This window comes from Cetorhinus maximus, chromosome 1 (genome assembly GCF_964194155.1).
Source record: "Cetorhinus maximus chromosome 1, sCetMax3.hap1.1, whole genome shotgun sequence".
NCBI lineage: Eukaryota > Metazoa > Chordata > Chondrichthyes > Lamniformes > Cetorhinidae > Cetorhinus > Cetorhinus maximus.
In genome coordinates, this window is record NC_135879.1 from 156,041,725 (window position 1) to 156,056,931 (window position 15,207).

Here is a 15,207-nt window from a genome sequence, read left to right on the forward strand (position 1 = left end):
TTTCTCAAGCCAAACTCTGTTGTTGCCTATTTTCTAGCTTTTGTATCCCCTGGGTGGAATTTTCTGCTCTGGAGACTAATTGCAGTGGTGGACGGGAAAGGCAGCCTGGTTCTCGCTGGCTGGCATGGTGGATTTCCATGCCAAAGTATCCACTTTTCAGCTCCTTATGTGCATGAACATGCAGCAAGTTGTATCTCGTGGAGGGACGGGCTGGGATTCATCCGCCCTGCTGTTACCTCAATGGCTCATAAATCCAGGCGCCATATTTAAATGGCACCCACACACACAGTCACCCTCTGCAGCCCAGGACTTGCTGTGGCAAACACCAGAAAGGCCCTGAGAAGGAAGAAGCCCACAGCTCCGAAGTCCAGCGACAGCGCACTAATGGCACCCCTCCAGGCAATCAAGGACCAGCAGGAGATATGTGATGGTGCCAGAGGTCCACCAACCTCACCACAAAGATTTGGGAGGAGGTCGCCAGGGCAGTCAGTGCCAACATGGTGCAGGAGAGGACTGCCATCCAGTGCAGGAAGAGGATCTCACCTGCTCCGCCAGGCTAAATTAACTTTCTCCTCACTCTCAACTTACACTCTTGCAAGGCCATCAGGTATTCACAGGGTTACAGTCCACAGGGATCTCATACACTACCTGCACCTGGGACGTCACCACTGATTCTCTCACACCTACTTTTATATCTTCATTTCTTGTCACATCCTGCAGAAGTCACGCCTTCAGCCCTTACATAGATGTACTCAGCACTCACAGAAGGCAGGCATGCTTATTGTCTGCTTTGGTATCCGTCCTGCTCACAGTCTGTCCATCTGCCTTTATGAAGGAAAAGGTCACTCACAACAACAGGGAGAGGTCCCAGGCCAGAGGGGGGGGATGCCAGAGCTGAGGCTGAAGCAGGCGGCAGAGCTGGCTGGTGAGGACAGGGACCATGCCTGCGCCGAAGGAGAGATTGGCATCTTCCAACATGCCAGTAAGTCCCCATCGCCAACTCATCGCCTGCAGAAACTGTGAGTGCTTTTTAATGTTGGTGACTATTCAGTCAATCACTAATTTTCTCTTCTCTCTATAACAGGAACCAGAAGGAAAAGGAAGAGGCCCACCGGCCAGCCCAGTCCCTAGATCAGCTCAGATGAGGATTCGGAGAACCCACTAGGTCACTGCATTCACCTGCACCATCCACCAGCACAGACCTTGGTGGGACCTGGTTTTAGAGCAGGCTTAGGGTTACCATCTGGTGAGCACAGCACAGATTCAGGTCCACAGCAGGTGGAGGCAGTGACAGCCAAGGTTCCCCACGCTTGGAGGACTGCTGGAGGCCAGGCTTTAGCTGAGTCCGAGTCTGGTGATGAACCTCTAGAATCGGCCCTTAGCTGATGGAGCTCCAAAGAGAGACAGGGGCACACCAAGCAGGGTTGTCAGAGACCGCCACAAGATTAGAATGGAGGACAGAGAAGTCGGTCCATGTTCAGTCTGGTGTTGTGGCACTGACATGCCAGTGCACCAAGGTCACCATTGGAATGGTGGAAGCTGCCATGGAGACCTTGGCCCAGCAGCTTCTGCCGGATATGCGCGAGGACGAGCACACCATCACTTCAGCCATGAGAACATTCTAGCGGTGGCTACGCGAGAGGGGGACAGGGCAGCTCGATCTCCATCCAGAAGCCTTTTCTCCTCGGGATGTCAGGGAGGGGCCCGTGGGCACCCACAGGGGAAAGGAGCGTCAGCCGGGCACCCCGGGGCCATTCACCCAGGACCCTCCAGGGCTGCCCAGCTGCCCCAAGTCCCCTCTGCATATGATCCCATCAACTCCAGCTCCTCAGACTGAGGAGGGTGTACCTGCCCCACAGCAGGAGTCCCAAAGCAGGCCAGGGCCCTCCAGGCCTCAGCCCTCCAGAGGATGCCTGCCAAGGTCATCACAGACAACTGAACGGAGCAGTCAACAGGGTGGCCCCGTCTCTGCTGCAGATGTCAGGGATGCACCTTGACATAGCGGCATGGCAAGAAAAATTTAGACATTTTGAGAGCACAAAGGAGGCATGGATGTTCACAAACTATATATTTTGCACAAAGGTCAACATATTTTGTTTCTGTGAACTTCTCATTTCGTGAATGGCTCTTCTGTCTGATGCAATGTTCCGAGGTCATACAAGTGTAGCAGATGCCCCCCTCCTCACATATCTCCCATTGTGTGCTTCAGGTCTATGGTGTCTTGCACCATCTCCTTTCTGTGCACATCAGGATATTAGCAAGTGTTATGACCAGAGTTGGTGTTAATTGATACGTAAACAAAATCTCAGAGGGAAATTTGGCTTACGGGCCATAACCTTTTATTTTGTATCTTAAAGCAGAGAAAAAGACGTACCAATCTCAGTGGTAAGACGTCCAGTAACACTTTTGGGATTAAAAAAATTAAAAGTAAAAGTTTTATTAACGAATAAAGAAAACAAGCGCATTTAAGTGCGGGTTACATATCCACCAACACTCCTGGCGGCCTGCAACTTTATATTGTGTCCATGTTTACAGTTAGACATCAGCCCTATCATAGTCCCCACTTCTGCACCTGCATAATACAGAGCTATGGGCCTAGCTAACACTTGATGACTCCTGAAATGCCTACTAGAGGGCGATGACTATGTGAGATCATTGCTGTGTATCAAGGCCCCAGATGCCGGATTATTACATGGGAGGATGCCACTCTGGACCTGATCTGGTTAGTGTGGCTTGCCAAAATCTTTGAGCCAGCTCTCTGGTAGGCAATTGACATGGTTAGCTGATCATGAGAATACCATCAGTGTGCCTGGCTTCTGTGTGGACACCTGAGACTTCTGGAATGAAAATGTGGATGCCTCAAATGGGATCAGAGCTAAGCTCCATTACACCTGATGTGTGCTCTTTACTATCAACAAATTAACTAATTGATGTCTAATTGTAGTGTCTGCATTCTCAGGCCCACGGATGCAAAGGTTAGGCTGCACAGGAAGTTGGGATATGCCAGGCGAAGGCAGAGTCCGGAGTGATTACTGATGATCTGACGATGCTGCTGCTGAAGCTCTCGCAATGCACACAAGGCGACTTGACTTGTGGGTTTACACCCATCACTGAAGGTGACAGATCACTGAGTCCTAAAGAACGATTTCATGCTGTGAACTCAGTATGATGAAGAAGCCTCAACTCTAATCTTGCTTGAGGGACTTCCTGTGGAGAGATGCTGCAGTCTGGATTCAGCTTAGGCCTCAGACATCAAAGCGAGAAACAGCGAGTGATGATTATCTTCCTTGAAGCACCAAGCAACACTCCAGACACCCTGTCACAATTACAAAGAGGTCAGCAGGTCTTCCTCTTGAGGAGACTGCACTATGTCTACTCTGTTTACAGTGCACACTGGTGGAGTTATGATCCCATAACAGAAAGGCCGGAGACCATTGCAAACCCACTTCTCTGGCAGCCTGGCTGGCTTCACCCAGGGCAAACTGGATGTAATTGTCAGCCTTGCTAAATAGGACATTGGTAACCTCTCAGATGGATTTATGAGCAGCTGCAGATGCTTGGGATATGCCGCTGAGCTCCCTAGTGGAGCCCTGGAATGAGCCACTCACAAAAACGTCCAGTGCAGCGGTCACCTTTAGAGCCACTGGCAATGGTAGCCTCTCAGTGCCTGTGGCATCAGCTCCTCCTGAAATATGTTGCAGATGTGATTCAACGCATCCCTTAACAAGTGAAGGCGACTATGGCACTGTCCCTCGCTCATCTGTAGGTATGAGAAGCATCTTTGGTACACCATTGGTTATGCCAAATGCCTCTGTGGAAAGGGTCTGTCAACCTCAGCTTCTGGGTCTTAATGGGCCATGTTCCTCAGAGTGAGGCTTTTCTTTTTGCCCTGCCTGACAGTGATGGGTCCTTCTTCTCCTCCTCCATTGCCTGAGTGCCAGGAAAAGGGCAGTGTTGCTTGCTGCATCCATTCTCTTATCCTGCTCGTCTCTGTGGAAATATTGAACAGATACATGATTTAATATAACCCTGCAATGATCACCTTCCAGTGCAAGCTGAGGGTCATTGTGGAGCCCTTGGATAGACCTCATTCCAGGCATTCCATCCCCAGAGCGTCCCTTGAAGCTGTAGCACATCCTTGAGCATCAATGAAAGCACAAATTAGTAGGGTGCCCCTTCACTCAGCCCAAAAGTACAGTATTTGACTCTTTCCACAAGTCCTTAGACCCCTCCCCAGGTGATTTCTTTTATAGCTTATTTTTGAACTGTGTCATTGGATCGGCTTGCAAAATGGTGGTGCTCAGGTATTATTATGAGACCAGCTTCCAACCCCACTCTGTCACTGTCGAAGTCCCTCCTGTCGTGCTGGGAGCACATCATGTGCAGGTTTCCCTCCCTTCGATCACTCTCTTTCCATTCCCTCTAATCCCAGATCCCATCCTGATTGTTGTTGATATCCCTATCCTACCCCTGAACTGTTTGATGTTGATGTCCCAATGCCCCCTGTCGACCTGACCCCTCCCCATCTTGAGGGCCTATGTACAGTGAAGTACCTAGATGGCATCCCATGAGACCGAGTGCCCCCCACTGTATTACCTGTTTCCCATCTACAGGCTGCAGATGTCTTCCCTGACTGTGACTGTGCCATCTGCAGCCCAGTACCAATCCAACAACCTTCAGAACTGATATGTGTGAGGGACTGACCACACCCTAACACCTTGCTGGGCACAATTGACATAGGAGTGACAGGCCCTTTCCCTCTGTGCACTGGGCTCAATACAGGCTTGCCAAGCACAACCCTCTAAGTTGGTGCACAATTGCCCAGGACAGTCTATGCTTTCTGGTCCCAAATGGTCATGACTAACTTCCCTCCCCCCACCCCCAGTCATATGTCCCTGTGCACCCTTCCCCAGTTATCGCCTTCTCCCAATCATGTATCTGTCCACCCTTTCCCCAGGGTCCAGTCAATCCCCCCTCTCAGTCAAGCTTCTGCCTTCCAGTCCCTTCCCTTGCCTGTCTTGTCTCACACCCCACCCCCACCCCCCACCCCAGTCAAGTCTTTGTCTTCCAGCCTCCCACCTCCCCTCTCACCTTCCCGCTGGTCTTGCCTGAGCAGCCTTAGCATGGACTCAGAGCAGCTGCAAATGCAATGGTATGACAGGTTGACAAGTGCAGTTGACCAGGTGCATGTCACTTATATGCTGTCATGATTCACACCGTTCTAATTTGCCGCCGATCTGGCCATTTGACCTGGGAGTGGGGGCGTGATTCCGGCGAGCTGGGTTTTTAATCAGCATTCATGATATTCAAATGCATGCAAATGCATTTCCCGACATGGCGCGGCAGGCTATCCATCCCTCTATGAATGTCGGGAGCGGAAAATTTCAAACTATTTTCACGCCGGCAGAAAATTGAATTTTTGGCCATACCAAATTTTCCCATATTGCCTCCCATGATGCCTGCCGCTGGCAGGACCAGAAAATCCCGCCCTCAGTTTTCTCCTTTTGGACTTCTCACTGCGGTACCATCAGGCAGGCAGTGCAGTCTCTCCAGCTACCACACAGCTATGTGCAATATTTTTGTAAACATCCCTTTGTTGTTACGCCTGCCCTCAAGTGCATTTCTCCAACCTTTTTGAAGGTGACTTAGAAACATTTGATCAAATAAAGCCAGATACAAATCATGAAATTGCTTCATTTCACAGAGGGCAGATCTTGCTTCTCTCCTTGAAAATTGGGAAAGGGTAACAAACTGCACACCCTGTCCTTTTATTGGGTTGACTTAATTATTTTTGGCAAGACTTGATCTGTTGAATTTTTAGCTTCCAGCCTCAGGCCACAAACTGTCCTTTTGTTCAAAATTCAGCTGCCTGCTGAACATGTGCTTTCCTTTATTTCCCTGTTAATTCTGACTGCAGGAAGCAGAAGGAGTGCCCTCTGCACTGGGATTTGACAACAAACCTGTCAGAACACCAACTACACTGTCATTTCTCCAGACTTCTTGATCATTTTCCACAGAAAAGGTTTTGAAAATAATATTCCTTTTAGAGTTTGGTTTTTTAATAAAAAGTTGTCTTCCCACAAATTCCAAAAAATGCACTGAGGTGATAGGTGGCTAAAAAGCAAATGATGTTGTTTTCATAAAGATTGTGAATGCTAAGTAATCTGCAATCATAGGATCATAGAATGGTTACAACAAGGAGGCCTTTCAGCCCTTCGTGGCCATGTAGCTCTGTGACAGCAACTTATCTTGTGCTGCACCTCCACCTTTTTAACATAGCCCTGCAAATCTTTTCAGATAATTATCCAATTGCCTTTCAAAATCCATGATTCAAGCTGCCTCCATCACACTCTCAAGGAATGCATTCCAGATCTTAATCTTGCTGCAATAAGGAAGATTTTCCTCACGTCGCCTCTGGTTCTTTTGCCAATAACTTTAAATCAATGTCCTCTGATTCTTGACCCTTCCACCAATGGTTTCTCTCTATCTACTCCGCCCAGACCCCTCTTGATTTTGAACATCTCCATCAAAGCTCCTCTCAACCAGCCCAGTACCTCTAATCTATCCTCATAACTGCAGCCTCTCTTCCCTCAAACCATTCTAGCAAATCTTTTCATGCACCCGCCCAATACCTTCACATTCTTTTACAATGTGGTGGCCAGAATTGGACACAATACTCCAGTTGAACCAGTGATTTCCAATGATTCACCATGACTTTATTTGCTTTTATACTCTAGCCTCTATTTGTAAAGCCCAGAATCCTGTATGCCTTATTAATTGAGTGTGAGATAGTTAAAGAAACAAAGAGTGTGTGTGTCTGTGTGTATACTGCCTTTCATAACCTCAGGATGTCCCAAAGTGATTTATAGCTCATGAAGTACTTTTGAAGTGTAGTCACTGTTGTAAATTTATGCTGTGTTGGAAAGTCTCTGTTTCTGGGCTGTCAGCTAGGGTGAGATGGCAGACCTCTCCTTCTCTTTGCAATAACAGAGATATAAAGAGACTGAGATACAGATGTCAGTCAGATTTCTAAAGTAAAAAGTTGCAAAGACAAGCTTTGGCTAGGCACAGAAAAAGCATGAGGGAGAATCGTTATTAGTTATTTTGTTCGTGTCAATCAAGGTGACTCACTGGCATGCTTAGAGTGTTTGTTATTTTTTATTATTACACATAGACAAGTTAGATTGAATTAAATGAGTCTTTTCATAGCTATTGTTCTGCATATTCAGTTGCTTTGACATAAAGCCGCTTAATTTATATCTGGCCTTGTCTTACTAAATGCCTTCTCAGTCAAAACAGAAAATGCTGGAAAGACTCAGCAGGCCAGGTAGCATCCGTGGAGAGAGAAACAGGCTCTGTGGAAAGAGCATCGATCTGAAAAGTTAACTCTGTTTCTCTCTCCACGAATGAAGGCTGATCTGCTGAGTATTCCCTGCATTTTATGTTTTTATTTCAGGTTTCCATCTATATTTTGCTTTTGCTTTCACAGTCAACCCTTTTAAAGATTAGAAAAGCATGTGTGAATGATATAACAGTTATGATCATAAAGAATACTCTTGTTACACCTCTGGGTTATATGATGATATAAGCAGATATTGGGCATTGTGAGTCTACTCTGATATGTAAAGGACATGGGTTCACTACAATGGATGTGAATTTCTGTTTGGCCACATGTGGACATGATGGCAAATTGCTCATTGTCCCTGGCTAACAGCCCTAAGATGAAGCAATAGATTTTCATTGCATCAGTTTGAAACAAACTGAGAATTGTAACATTCCAAAATTGTTGATCTGATTTTAACACACATTCTTCAATGTCTGTAGCCTATGGCCTTTCTTTTTATGCCTGTGAAATCACTTAGCTTTAAAACAGAACCCTTAAATGTAACTCAATCCCAAAATCCCTTCCAGGAGTTAAAAATTCTGAAACATTATACCTATGTTATACATTGTACATTTTATCTGATGATAGAACAAGAACATAAGAACTTAAAAGATGAGAACAGGAGTAGGTAATTTGGCCCCACGAACCTGCTCTGCCATTTAATAAGCTCATGACTGATTGGAGCCTCAACGCCATTTCCCTGCCTGCCACCCAAAACCCTTGACTCCCTTGTATATCAAACACCTGTGTAACACTGCCTTGAATACATTCAGTGACTCACCCTACACTGCTACGAGCATACATACATACAAACATATGAATTGGGAGCAGGAGTAGGCCATTCCGCCCCTTGAACCTGCTCTGCCATTCAATTAGATCATAGTTGATCTGATTGTGGCCTCAACTCCACATTCCACCTACCCCCAATAACCTTTGGCTCCCTTGTTAGTCAAGAACCTATCTACCTCTGCCTTAAAAATATTCATTGATCCTGCCTCCACCCCACTCTGGGGAAGAGAATTCCAAAGATTCATGATCTTTTGATAGGAAAAGTTTCTTCTTATCATTGTTATAAATGGGAGATCCCTTATTTTTAATCTGTCCCCCCTAGTTCTAGTCTCTTCTACAAGGGGAAACATCCTCTCAGCATCCACCCTGTCAAGTTCCCTCAGGACCTTATATGTTTCGATAAGATCACCTCTCAATCTTCTAAACTCCAATGGATACAGGCCCAGTCTGTCCAACCCCCCATATAAAGTGTCAGCCGAGTGAACTTTCTCTGAACTACTTCTAACACATTTATACCCTTTCTTAAATAAAGAGACCAAAACATGACACTGTACTCTAGATATGGTCTCACCAATGCACTATACAAGTGCAGTAAAACATCCCTACTTTTATATTCCGTTCCCCTTGCAATAATCAACACATTCCATTTGCCTTCCTGATCACTTGCTGTACCTACATTCCTACTTTTTGTGATTCATGTACCAAAACACCCAGGTCCCTCTGTACCTCAGGGTTCAGCAATCTCTCTCTATTTAGATAATATGCTGCTTTTCCATTCCTCCCACCAAAGTGGACAAGTTCATATTTTCCCACATTGTACTCCATCTGCCAATTTTTGCCCGATTACTCAACTTACCTATATCCCTTTACAGGTTTCTTATGTCCTCTTCATAACTTACTTTCCTACCTATCTTTGTGTTATCAGCAAATTTAGCAGCCATACATTCAGTCCCCTCAATACAAATTGTAAATACTTGAGGTGCCAGCTCTGATCCCTTTGGCACTCCACTAGTCACATCTTGCCAACCCAAAAAAGATCCATCATCCCTACTCTCTGCTTCCTGTTAGCTAACCAGTCCTCTAACTATGCTAATATGTTACCCCCAACACCATGAGCTCTTATTTTATGAAGTAACTTCGATGTGGCACCTTGTCAAATGCCTTCTGGAAATCTAAGTACAGCACACCCACAGGTTCCCCTTTATCCATGTTGCTTGTTACTTCCTCAAAGAACTCCAATATATTAGACAAACATGATTTTCCTTTCACAAAACAATGTTGCCTCTGCTTGATTGCATTGAGATTTTCTAAGTGCCCTGCTATAACCTCCTTGATAATAGATTCTAACAATTTCCCTACAATAGATGTTAAGCCAACTGGCCTGTAGCTTCCTACTTTCTGTGTCTTTCCTTTCTTGAATAGAGGAGTCACATTTATGATTTTCAATCTGATGGGACCATTCCAGAGTCTAGGGAATTTTGGAAACTTAAAACCAATGCATCTCAGCAGCTACTTCTGTTAAGAGCCTAGGCCGGAATTTTCTGCCCCCATTGGTGTCGGGCGTCATGGCGGGTGTGAGTGGACAATATGGTGAGAAGACCAAAAATCTGTTTTACATTGTCGCAAAACCAGTTTGCGACCATCCACTCTGCCCATCAATGGTGGGCTGTGTTTTTAGCAGTCCCAACGTTGTGAACCTAATTTCAATGCATTTGCATCTCATCATCTTTCCTGCCCGCCAGCATCATCCCCCCACGCGAGATCACCTGGGCATGTCAGTGTGCTTGCACGCTGATGGGTTTCATAACAGCATTTAAAAGGTGTGCACCTGGCAAGCTACTCTTTGAGGGGAACTCGGAGGTGAGTGCACACTAACACTGCATAGCACTCGCGAGGGTCGCCTGTTTGACTTCAATGAAGAGGCACCGGGCATTTAGGTGAGGGCACAGGCAAGTCACTTTTTCCTGGCTGGCTGATGATGCTGGGGCAAGGGCTGCACTGTGGTTAGGGCAAGATTGGGGGGGGTCTCATGGTAGTGCACAAGCACATTTGGGGGATCTGATGGTAGTGCACGAGCACATGTGGGGGTGGGGGGAGGGAAGTGGCTACGCATTAGGGAAACCTTGCATTAACTGAGCATTCTTCCACAGCTGAGACAGTTCAGACACAGCTACATTGACCTGCTTGGAGTCGGACCTCTAGCTTAGCTGTCCACTCAAGCAATGCATGAAAGTGCCACTAAATAAATGCTCCTGAACTTTTCACCCCTCGCTGTAAATTAATGAGCCTTTTAGGGAGCTGTCAAACAACTGGATGACTGGGCATGCTGTACAATCTCCTTGTAAAAGCTGGCCATGGAGCAGTCACCAGCTGAGGCACTCACAGCCCCTTGCAATGTGATCATTCCGGTTTGGACCAGTCTCCCCCATGATTCAAGCTAACAGCTCAACCTTGCAGTGCAGGCTGAGACTCCTAAGCATGCTGCTGAAGAGCCACAGTGAGCTGTCGCGGGTCGGCACCTGGCTAGACTCAGGGTCCACAGACAGCACTTGTCATTCCTGCAGATGACCGAGAACCAGTGTTACCGAAGACTGCTCATGTCCAGGGAACTGACCAGTTACATATGTCACCTGCTGCAGGATTTGGCACCCTGGGGACATGGAGGGCATCCACCACCAGTGGCCATGAAAGTGACTGCAGCACTCAATTTCTACGCCAGTGGCTCCTTCCAGGGCTCCACAGGAGACCTCTGCGGGATCTTGCAAGCCTCCATGCACAAGTGCATCCAGGAGGCCACGGACGCCATATTCGCATAATACATAACTTTCTGCATTTCCCCGAGATCAGGCAAGCCAGGACTCAAGAGCACTGGGATTTGCGCAAATCTCAAGTTTTCCACATGTGCAGGGTGCCATCGGCTGCACTCATGTGACACTTAGATCCCAGTGGCAACAAGCAGTCAACTGTGTCAACGGCAGGATTTCTGCTCGCTGAATGTTCAGCGGTCTGCAGGCACAGCAAATACATCTTGCTGGTCTGCACACGATTTCCTGTGCGAGTCCATGACTCCTACATTCTCAGCAGGTCTCAGATCCCTGATATCTTCCAGGGTCCACAGAAGCTGCAGGGTTGGCTTCTCGGGGACAAGGGTTACCCACAGAGGCTGTGGCTGATGACACCCATGCGGCGGCCTCAGACTGCAGCAGAGCGATGGTATAACGTGGCTCATGCTGCAACTCACAGCTTGGTGGAGCAAACCATTGAGTTATTGATGATGATGTTCTGCTGCCTGAACCGGTCTGGTGGAGCCCTGCAATATAGTTTACAGAGGGTGTCACATACAATCATTGCCTTCTGCATCCTTCACAACCTGGTGCTGCAAAAGAGAGAGGAGCTGCCTGAGGAGGAGATGGAGGAACTGCATGTCTCCTCCGATGAGGAGGACGTCGATGGGGTTGAGGGTGAGGGGGTCCTTGAAGGCGAGGATTTTTAAAAATTAATTTGCAGGATGTGGGTGTCAACGGCTAGGCCAGCATTTATTGCCCATCCCTAATTCCCAGAAGGATAAAACAGTTCGGACCAGTTCTTATTTCCCAGTTTTACTGGTGTTCGATTTTAAGGTATACAAGACCAGTTCGAACCAGTATTCTTATTTCCCAGTTTTTACTGTTTTTTCCTTCTGCATTTCCCTAGAGGATGATGGCAATGAGGCCATTGCATTGTCCAGATGAGGTAGGCGTGCTCGGGAGGCCCTCATATCTGCTACATTCATAGAAGATGATGATGACATGCAGTGAGGAGACATCATAGATCCTCACATTGCATCATTGAATGTTTGACTTCTGTCGGCTGATGGCAGTGCACATACCCTCAGTGATAAGGCTCCTGTCTTGGAGACGCAGCAGATGTCCATAATCCCTACATTCCAGGAGGATGATGACGACATACAGTGAGGGCACTCCATAGATCCTCATATAGCTTATGTGAATGTCTGACTCCTGTCTGGCTGATGGTACCTCACTTGTGCTCTGTGAACAGGGTCATATCATGGAGATGCAGCGGAGAAACTCTAACTTCTCCTGATCCTATGGCATCCTTCTTGAGCTGAACCCTTCAGGACCACATTGTCACCGGACACAGATACTGATGAGATGGGGGGCCACCACACCTCAAAGGTGTTGGGAGCACACAGAGAGAATGATGGAACTCTGCCAGCCCAGGACATTCTGGCAGCAATGATGAGCCCCATCGAGGTGCAGGTATGACTGATGTGACCAATGACAGTGAAGGTGCACCATCAGTGTGCTGGGAAGACTGCACAAAGCACAGGGAAGAGGCCCTGGACTGAGACACCTGCCTTTATCTAGTGCAGGCACAAAGCTTTCACTTCAGATTGACATGAACACTGCTCATCATAACAAGGAGCCACAGACAGGGTGTCATTATTGGGAGTTTATTTACAATAGTGAACATTATGTACAAATGATTAATGCCTGTGCCCACATGGTGAAACTATATTTTCTTAACCTTCCTAACCCTGCCGCTACGTCTTGTTGCTCCCTGACATCCACAGGGGAGGTGAAGGCAGTCTGCTGACTGCTACGCCCTGTCTGTGATGACCTTAGCGAGCATCCTCTGGAGGGCCGAGGCTTAGAGGGTTCAAGCCTGTTTTTAGGGTCCTGCTGTGTGTCAGTGGCACCCTCCTCAGCCTGTGGAGCTAGAGCTGCTGGGGTCACAGGAAGAGGGGATTCAGATAGGCCAGACACTCCTGGAGTCACCTGGATGGATGGCTCTGAGGTATGTACCTGCTGATCCTCCTCCCTATGGGTGCCCAAGGGCCCCTGGCTGACTACTTGTGGAGAAAAGGAAGCAGGAGTAAGGTCGAGCTGACCTGCACCCTTCTCGTGTTGACACTGCTGGAGGCCAACTGTGGCGTCAGTGATGGTTTTCAGCCCATGCATAAGTGCAGGACCAACGTCCTGGACCAAGGTGTCTTTGGAAACTGCAAGCCTACCAGTGTTGCCCTTAGTGCGTTGGCATGCCGGTGCTATCGCCTCAGCCAGAAGGTGGACGGACTCTTCCATCGTGCCTTGCAATCTGAGGAGTACAGTGGACACCCCTTCCTGATGTTCCCAAGCTTGTCTTTGCAGCTTCAGCAACTGAGGAATGACAGATTCCAGAGGCTCTTTATCTGATTCGGATTCAGCAGGTTTCTGGCCAGACATCCTGGCAGCAATGATAAACCCCATCGAGGTGGGAGGTCCTTGCCGCCACCCGCTGTGGATCTGACAGTGTGAGGTGCTCACTAAATTGTGACCCCAAGGCTACTCTAGGGCTAGGTCCCACTGAGATGTGTGTTTCTGCACTGGTGGAGGGTGTGGGTGAGCGTTGACGGGTCTTCAATGAGGGTGTCGTCAGATTCTTCTTTCGAGGTGTCTTCGGGGCTTGAGTCGAGGGCCTGGCTCCTGGACCCGCCTTGGCTGCTTCCCAGATGTACCTGCGAAAGCAAGGAAAGTTAATGAGTCCATGGCAGGGGACTGCGGAACAGGGGAACTGACTGACAGCATGGCTGCCTGGTGGACCTTGTACTGCTGGATCCTCACTCGGCTGAGCACCGCTGACCTCACCGTCAGCATAGGAATGGTCCAGATTGTAGCCGGCAGGCTGGATGACTCTATTTTTACAGTCTGTGAGGACTTTGATGTCAGGCATTCCTTCACCAGTCTGCAACCTCTCCCTTTTGTTATGTGCCAGCTTGTCCTGCATGAAGATGGATGGAGAGAGTGTAAGCAGGGTGCCTGCCAGGCCAGATGAGAAGGATACCTGGAATGTGTGGGTGGTGAGTGGTCCTTCAGATGGGATGAGGACCCGACCCACAGGGCAGATGGAGGTGTGTGTGAGAGTGTGAATGGTGATTTCCCTTGAACTGGCAGTGAGTGAGATCCCTGTGGGTGTGTGATGGGCTTGTGAGTGTGTGAGTTGAGAGTGATGAGAAGAATGACTTACCCTGACAGAATGGAGGAGATCATTCATCCTCTTTCGGCACTGGGTGGCTGTCCTCTTTTGCAGGGCGTTGGCACTGACCACCGCTGCCATCGCCTCCCACGCAGAATTGGTGACCTTGCTTGCCTTCGCCTGGGGTGGGGCAGAGGACTTTGCAGCGGGGCTCCACTGCACCCAGTAGGTTCTCGAGGGAGGCGTCATTAAATTTGGGGGCAGCATGTTTCCTCCTTTTCCCAGCCATCAGTTCCCAGCAGCTTCCTCTCCCTTAAAGAGTCCTAGCTTTGTGCAGGGGTGGCCTTCAAGTATAGTGCCCAGTTTACTGAATGTCTGAGGTGACAGCGTGCCGGGCGAATGAATAGCCGTCCCTCCAGCAACTTTGCGTGTTTCCCAGGAATGCATAATTTATGAGGCATGATGCGTTGGGAAGGGGGTGATTCAGTGCAAAAAGCCGCCATTGCAGCCAGCGGGTAAAAAGTCCTATTCCCCACCCGCTACCACACTTAGTGCAAATCTGGAATGATTTTGCCCTAGGATGGAATCCATCAGGACCTGGGAACTTTTCAGCTTTTAGGTCTAATAGTTTTTTTCAGTACTCTTTCCCTGGTGATTGTTATTATATTAACAGAATCACAGAATCACAGAATCAAACAGTGTAGAAGAGGCCCTTCGGCCCACCGAGTCTGCATCGACACATGAGAAACACCTGACCTACCTACCTAATCCCATTTACTGGCACTTGGCCCATAGCCTTGAATGTTATGATGTGCCAAGTGCTCATCCAGGTACTTTTTAAAGGATGTGAGGCAACCCCGCCTCCACCACCCTCCCAGGCAGCGCATTCCAGACCGTCACCGCCCTCTGGGTAAAAAAGTTTTTCCTCACAGCCCCCCTAAACCTCCTGCCCTTCACCTTGAACTTATGTCCCCTTGTGACTGACCTTTCAACTAAGGGGAACAGCTGCTCCCTATCCACCCTGTGCATGCCCCTCATAATCTTGCCCTCAGTCTTCTCTGCTCCAATGAAAACAACCC